Below are 6,086 nucleotides of genomic sequence, written 5' to 3'. Positions count from 1 at the left end.
TTCTGGCAAGCCTGATCCCGGGTACATTAAGCAGATGGGCATCCAATGATCGGTTGGGTTGTCAATAAGGTATTTGAGACCACTGTTTTATGAGCCAGAACCAATGATTTAAAAAGAACATGCTTTTCTGCTTGCAATCAGAGTCGTTTTTTGAGATGGTAAGATATTTTCAGTAAGAGAAGTATCTTAAGAATTAGATAAGCATCTTCATTCTGTGTGATCTTCAGACGATTGATAAAATAGCTGGGGAGTGTAACAAATAAAAAAAATTGCATATGCAGCAGCTGGCATGGATCTTGGGTGGTGGGGTACGTGGGGGAGAAAGATAAAATATGCACTTACCTTTAACCGAGTCTCTCCTCCGTCGTCTCTCCCGGCCAGAACAGAAAGCAGAAGCACCCAGATAATACATAGCAAATCACAACGCTGCAATTCAGCATTGCGATTGGTCTCAGTGCCGTGGTTTGGTGCTCAGACATGCAGTGACAGCCTGGGCATGTTCTCCACCTAGGCTGTCTGCAGGCTGGGTGGAGAACATGCAAAGTGCGCATGTCAGCAATGGGGGTCTCTAGTTGGCAGAGGTAGGGACCCTTGCTTCTAGTCAGGGTAAGGGGAATACACACTCTACATAACCCCTGCTCACCCCCTTGGTAACTTGGCACGAGTAGACCGGCTTATCCCGAAGGCAATGTGTAAAGTATTTGTACCAACACTCACAGTAACACAGTGAAAACACCACAAATGGACACCAAACCAGTTTAGAAAAATAAAATATTTTTTTATAAATTAGATAAGACCAAAATGACAAAAATCCAACAAACACAGTTGTAAATATGACTTTCTAAAGGTTTCAAGAACTTGTACCATAGAAAACTATGGATGCATGAATTTTCACCAATGTACCTGTAGATGCGTCAAAGTTCCAAAAGCCAAACAGCCGCAGAGTTGGAAAACAAAGAGATGCGACACTCATGAGACCTTGGGGAGGCAATGCAACAGTTCTGTGGCACACAGAGGACGAGTTGCGTTGAATCCAGTTCGTATGGGGAGTGATGCATTGATTATTTGTGACGGCTCCAGTCCGCAAGTGATGTGTCTGAAGAGCTTGCTGCACATGGACGATGTGTGGAAATCTGGGATGCGTTGGCGATCGATGCAACGGCGTTGAGCAACACTGCATGGGTCCTCTTCAAGTACGACCCTTCGATGTGTCAATTCTTGCTGTGATGGCAGGCACTGTGTCGGTTCTCGCAGCAGGCGCGGCAATGCGTAGAAATTCTTCTTGCGCCATGAAGATGCATCAGAAAAACAGCCGCAAAAGAAGCCATGCGTTGATTTTTGTAGTTCTTTACATTTCTTCTTTCTTCCTGCTCCCAAGCAGCAGCAACAACCTCCAGGGGCCCAAAACTGGCACAGGCATCTCCAGGTAGGTCAGAACTCAAAGCAGCGGGATTCAGGGGAGCTGGGGGTGAAGTCTTTGTGTCCCTGAGACTTCAGAACAGTAGCCCAGCACATACAGGCCCATGGAGATCTCCTTTTAAGCAGGGTACAAAGGCAGACAGCAAAATCCTTCTCCTTTCCTTGCAGAAACAGCAACTGCAGGCCAAACCCACACAGCACACAGCAAAGGGGCAGTACTTCTCCTCAGTCTCTCCAGCTCTTCTCCTTGTCAACGGTTATTCTTGAATTCCAGGAATGATCTAAAAGTCTGGGGTTTTGGGTCTGATACTTATAACCCAAAATTTTGTTGTTCTCTTTGGGAAAAGGGATCTTAGGCCAGTTAAAACCATTTCAGCCTTCACTGGTGCAGAATGATCAGAGGAGCTGGATACAGCATTGTGTAAGGGAGACAGGCTTCATTCAGGTGCAAGGTCAATCTCCTCCCACCACTCTATATGCAGCCAGGGTCTATTCTGCTAAGGGCTGTGTCATCAAGGAAGAGCCAGGCACACTTCAAACTCCCAGAGGCTGTCTACAGGGAAAGCACATCCTTTGCCTCTGTCACACTGAAAACAGACAGTCAATCCACAAACAGTCAGAGGCACACAGGATGGTTGAACAAGAAAATAGCCACTTTCTAAATGTGGTATTACAAAACACACAATTTAAAAAACATCTTTACTAAAAGATGAATGAATAAATGAATGATAACAGATTTATAGAGCGCAACTCAGCCCACTGGGCGTCAAGGCGCCTAACCAAAGCTAGATATAAAATAAACTTGCTTACTGGTAGGCATTAATAAAACACCATGTTTTTAGGGCTTTTTTAAACTGGGCTAATGACGGTTGAGCCTTAATATCTGCAGGGAGGGAATTCCATAAACGGGGAGCCAGATTGGAGAAAGTTCTACTACCCCATCTGACTTTCTTCACCCGAGGAACTACTAATAAGTTCTTCTCAGAGGAACGCAGGCTCCTACTGGGAGTATAGGGGGTTAGCAGAGAACCTAAAGCGTTAGAGGATCCAGAGGATAGGGCTCCAAACACCAAGCACAAGAGTTTAACCCCTTCTGTGCCCCGCCCTTTCCACGCCCTGTGCCGGGCGTTTCATTAGCGGGCGGGGTTCATGACGAGATAGTCTCGTCATGGGCACAGCGCAACCGCGCTCCATGACGAGACTATCTCGTCATGGGCACTGAAGGGGTTAAAAGAAATCCTCTGCTGGATTGGAAGCCAGTGCAGACTTTTCCTGGCTAAAGTAGCAGAGGTCAGAATGGGTGCCGCGATAACAAATCTTGCTGCGGCATTCTGTACCACCTGGAGGCGAGAGATGAGACTCTTGTTGATGTCAGCATACAAAGCGTTACAGTAGTCCAATCTTGAACCCACTAGGGCAACTACCGTCTGCTTACGAGCCTGAGGGGAGAGGTAGTGAACAATTCTCCTCAGAATCTTAATAACCCCCCAGCAAGTGGCCACCGTTCTATTGACCTGTAGAGTCATATTCAATGAGGTGTCAAATATAACGCCGAGATTTCTAGCTGCAACAGATGGCGTAGGGCAGGTTCCCAGAGATGGGGGCCACCACTCATTGGACCAGACGCCCTGGTTATTACCAAAGATCAACACCTCTGTTTTTTCGCCGTTCAACTTCAGGGAATTTTGGATCATCCAGTCTGCAACTGCTTGCATGCAGTTCCTGAAGCTGAGCGCGGAGGTGCAGGCCGAATGAGCTAAGGACACCATCATTTGGGTATCATCGGCGTATCACACCAACTCCATCCCCTGAGATTTCACAAGCCTGGCAAGTGGGGCCACATAGATGTTAAACAGGGTTGGACTCAAGGCCGACCCCTGTGGGACCCCACATTGCAGGGATTTGGCAGGGGAGAGAAACTCACCAAGTTTAACCCTCTGCTATCTTAGCTCTAAAAAGAGGACAGAAGGCTTAGGGCCGGGCCTGCTACTCCTAGCTCCCTCAAACGAGATGTTAGAGTTGAGGGAGACAGGATGTGTTATCAAATTCTGAGTTCAGGGATACCAAACTCCATTTTCTATCTTATCCCAATGGAAAGATATGCTTGTAAAATGCTACAAATCATTCCCCATTCTCTCCTGTGTGGCAAGGTAGCCTTTCAATACTGAAAAACTAAATTGGCAGTATTTTCACTATCAGGACATGCTACACACATCAGCACATGTCCTACTTTTCACATACACTGCACCCTGACCAGGGGTTACCTTGGGCCTACCATAGGAGTGTCCTATATGTAAGAAAATGGAAGGTTAGGGCCTGGCTAGTGGGTGCACTTGCCAAGTCGACATGACAGTTAACAAACTGTGCACAGGCACTGAGGTTGAAGGCCTGAGACATCTTTTCAGGGCTACTCATGTGGGTGGCACAATCAATGCTGCAGGCCCACTAGTAGCATTTGATGTACCAGCCCTGGCGCACTCAGTGCACTTTACTAGGGACCTACTGGGAAATCAAATATGCCATCCAGGGAGAACGAATCACAATAACAATTTACACAGGGAGCACTTGCACTTTGACACTGATCAACAGTGACAAAGTGCCCAAAGCATCTAAGCCATCAAAAACGAAATCCGGCACAGCATCAAAAACACAGGTGGTAGAGGCAAAATGTCAGGGAAAACCATGCCAGGATGTCAGGTCTAACAGCGCATAACTTCTTTGGCCTGCCTGAGATGGCCGGTCAAACATTCATGCGCACTTACAGCGTGCCCACCACTCCTCCCCCTGTTTCTGTGTGAGTAGCCAAGCCCCATCCCGCCCACAAAGCTGCCGCAGTAGAAAGAAATAGAATGATGATAACATTATGTTATTATCATTTATTTTTATTTTTTTACACTACAGAAAAGCAGTTGGGTGAGCCACCACTGATATGCAGCCTGTTTGTAATCAGAGCATGGACCAAGAATGTGCAGGTCTCAAAAGGTAACATGTAAAATAGTTTCCTTAAAGTGCAAAGAAGAGAAAGACAAGTATCAACAACTGATGAGCTATGTGGAAGAAAGGACAGGCTATTATCAAACGTGATGCCTACATGTCTAGCAAAATCATGATGGAGGAGTTGCCAGTCCAGTAGGCCACCATTCATAAACCCAGGATGAGGTGCACTTCTGAGGAGCTGAATATCTGTTTCATCTGAACTGCATTATAAATGGCTCTGTTTAATCCAGTCTATTAAACAAGTTAGACAGGCTTTAAAAATGTCTAGCGTTGAAACAGAGTTCTTAAATATCAGCATAGGAGACAACACTAATAACAAAAGACTGAAATATCATTGCTAATGAGGCCATGCTCACATTAAACAATGTGGGGCTTAATGAACATTCTTGAGGTACTTCATGCTTAAGCAACTTTCTTCCCAAGAAAAAGTAGTGACTGATGCCGGCTGCTTTCTGTCGCAGAGGAAATATTGTAACCACCTCAAGGCTAATCCACAGAATCCCATATCAACCAGCTATTGCAAAAGTGTGGTTTAGGACACCATATCAAACAACAGCTATAAATCCAAAAGAATTAAGATGGCTTTCCGACCCTACTCTAACAAGTTTTTAACAGATTCTGACACTTCCAACAGTGCTGTTTCAGTACCAAGTCATGGTATAAAGCCTGATTGGGGTGGATGTAAGAGATCATGTCCTTCAAGGTACTCCCATAGTTTTAATAATAATAATAATAATCTTTATTCGGTTTTTGACATTATAAAACCATAAAAGATATCATGACATACAAATGTTCATAATAAGATTTGTTAAGAAAAATATGTTTAGATAAACAGTTAAAAAAGAGCATGTAAATAGTTAGGTAATATAAAAATTATTTCACTGTTTTACAAGTTTTTTCTGTGCCTCATAATACACTTTAAAAAATTCAGTACATAATACACTGTGCATTCAGAGTCCAAAGTTTGAAGAGCCAGCATAGCTGGACGACATTGTCTATAGCCCCATTTCTTTAATAGAGGAATTAGCCAAATTTTTCGATGGGTATGAAAGAATTTGCAAAACAGTAGTGTATGCATATTAGACTGTTGTGAAAGATCGTCACATGGACATGGTTCCATCTGAGTTTTCCATACTCCCATAGTTGGATAGTAATTATTTTATCTAGGATCTTAGAAGCTGGTGGAGAGGGAGATAGACCTGAAACTGCAAAGAATTGTGGGATCCACAGAGGGTGTTTTTTTCAGAAGAGGAACTACCTTTGTCTGTATTAAGAACTAGATTAATGGCATCAACAGCTCTAACTAGCACATAGAGCAGACAGGGGTTACTTTGAAACCACAAATTGCAGCTAAGAATTGCTTGCTCAGATTCCTCTTCGGTGGTGCTGTTAATTCTCAAGAAGGTTACTAATAGCAAATCCCACTTCATATCATTTATAAAAAAGGTCTGTAATTTTCTGTGTGCATTTTGTAGATTGTTTTCTCAAAATAACCAGGGAGCTTCCAACAAATCTTTACAGAGGCAGGAATCCCTATGTTACAAGATGTGGGCCATGGAAATGATTGGCAATTTGAAACACTCATGTTGTCTTTTCTTGGATGAGTTAATTTTCAGCACAAAGAAATCTGCTTGGCCTGACTGAAATGGAATTCCTAGTTGGTTGAGTTA

This window comes from Triturus cristatus, chromosome 6 (genome assembly GCF_964204655.1).
Source record: "Triturus cristatus chromosome 6, aTriCri1.1, whole genome shotgun sequence".
Lineage (NCBI taxonomy): Eukaryota > Metazoa > Chordata > Amphibia > Caudata > Salamandridae > Triturus > Triturus cristatus.
Note: the sequence above shows the minus strand (reverse complement) of the source record.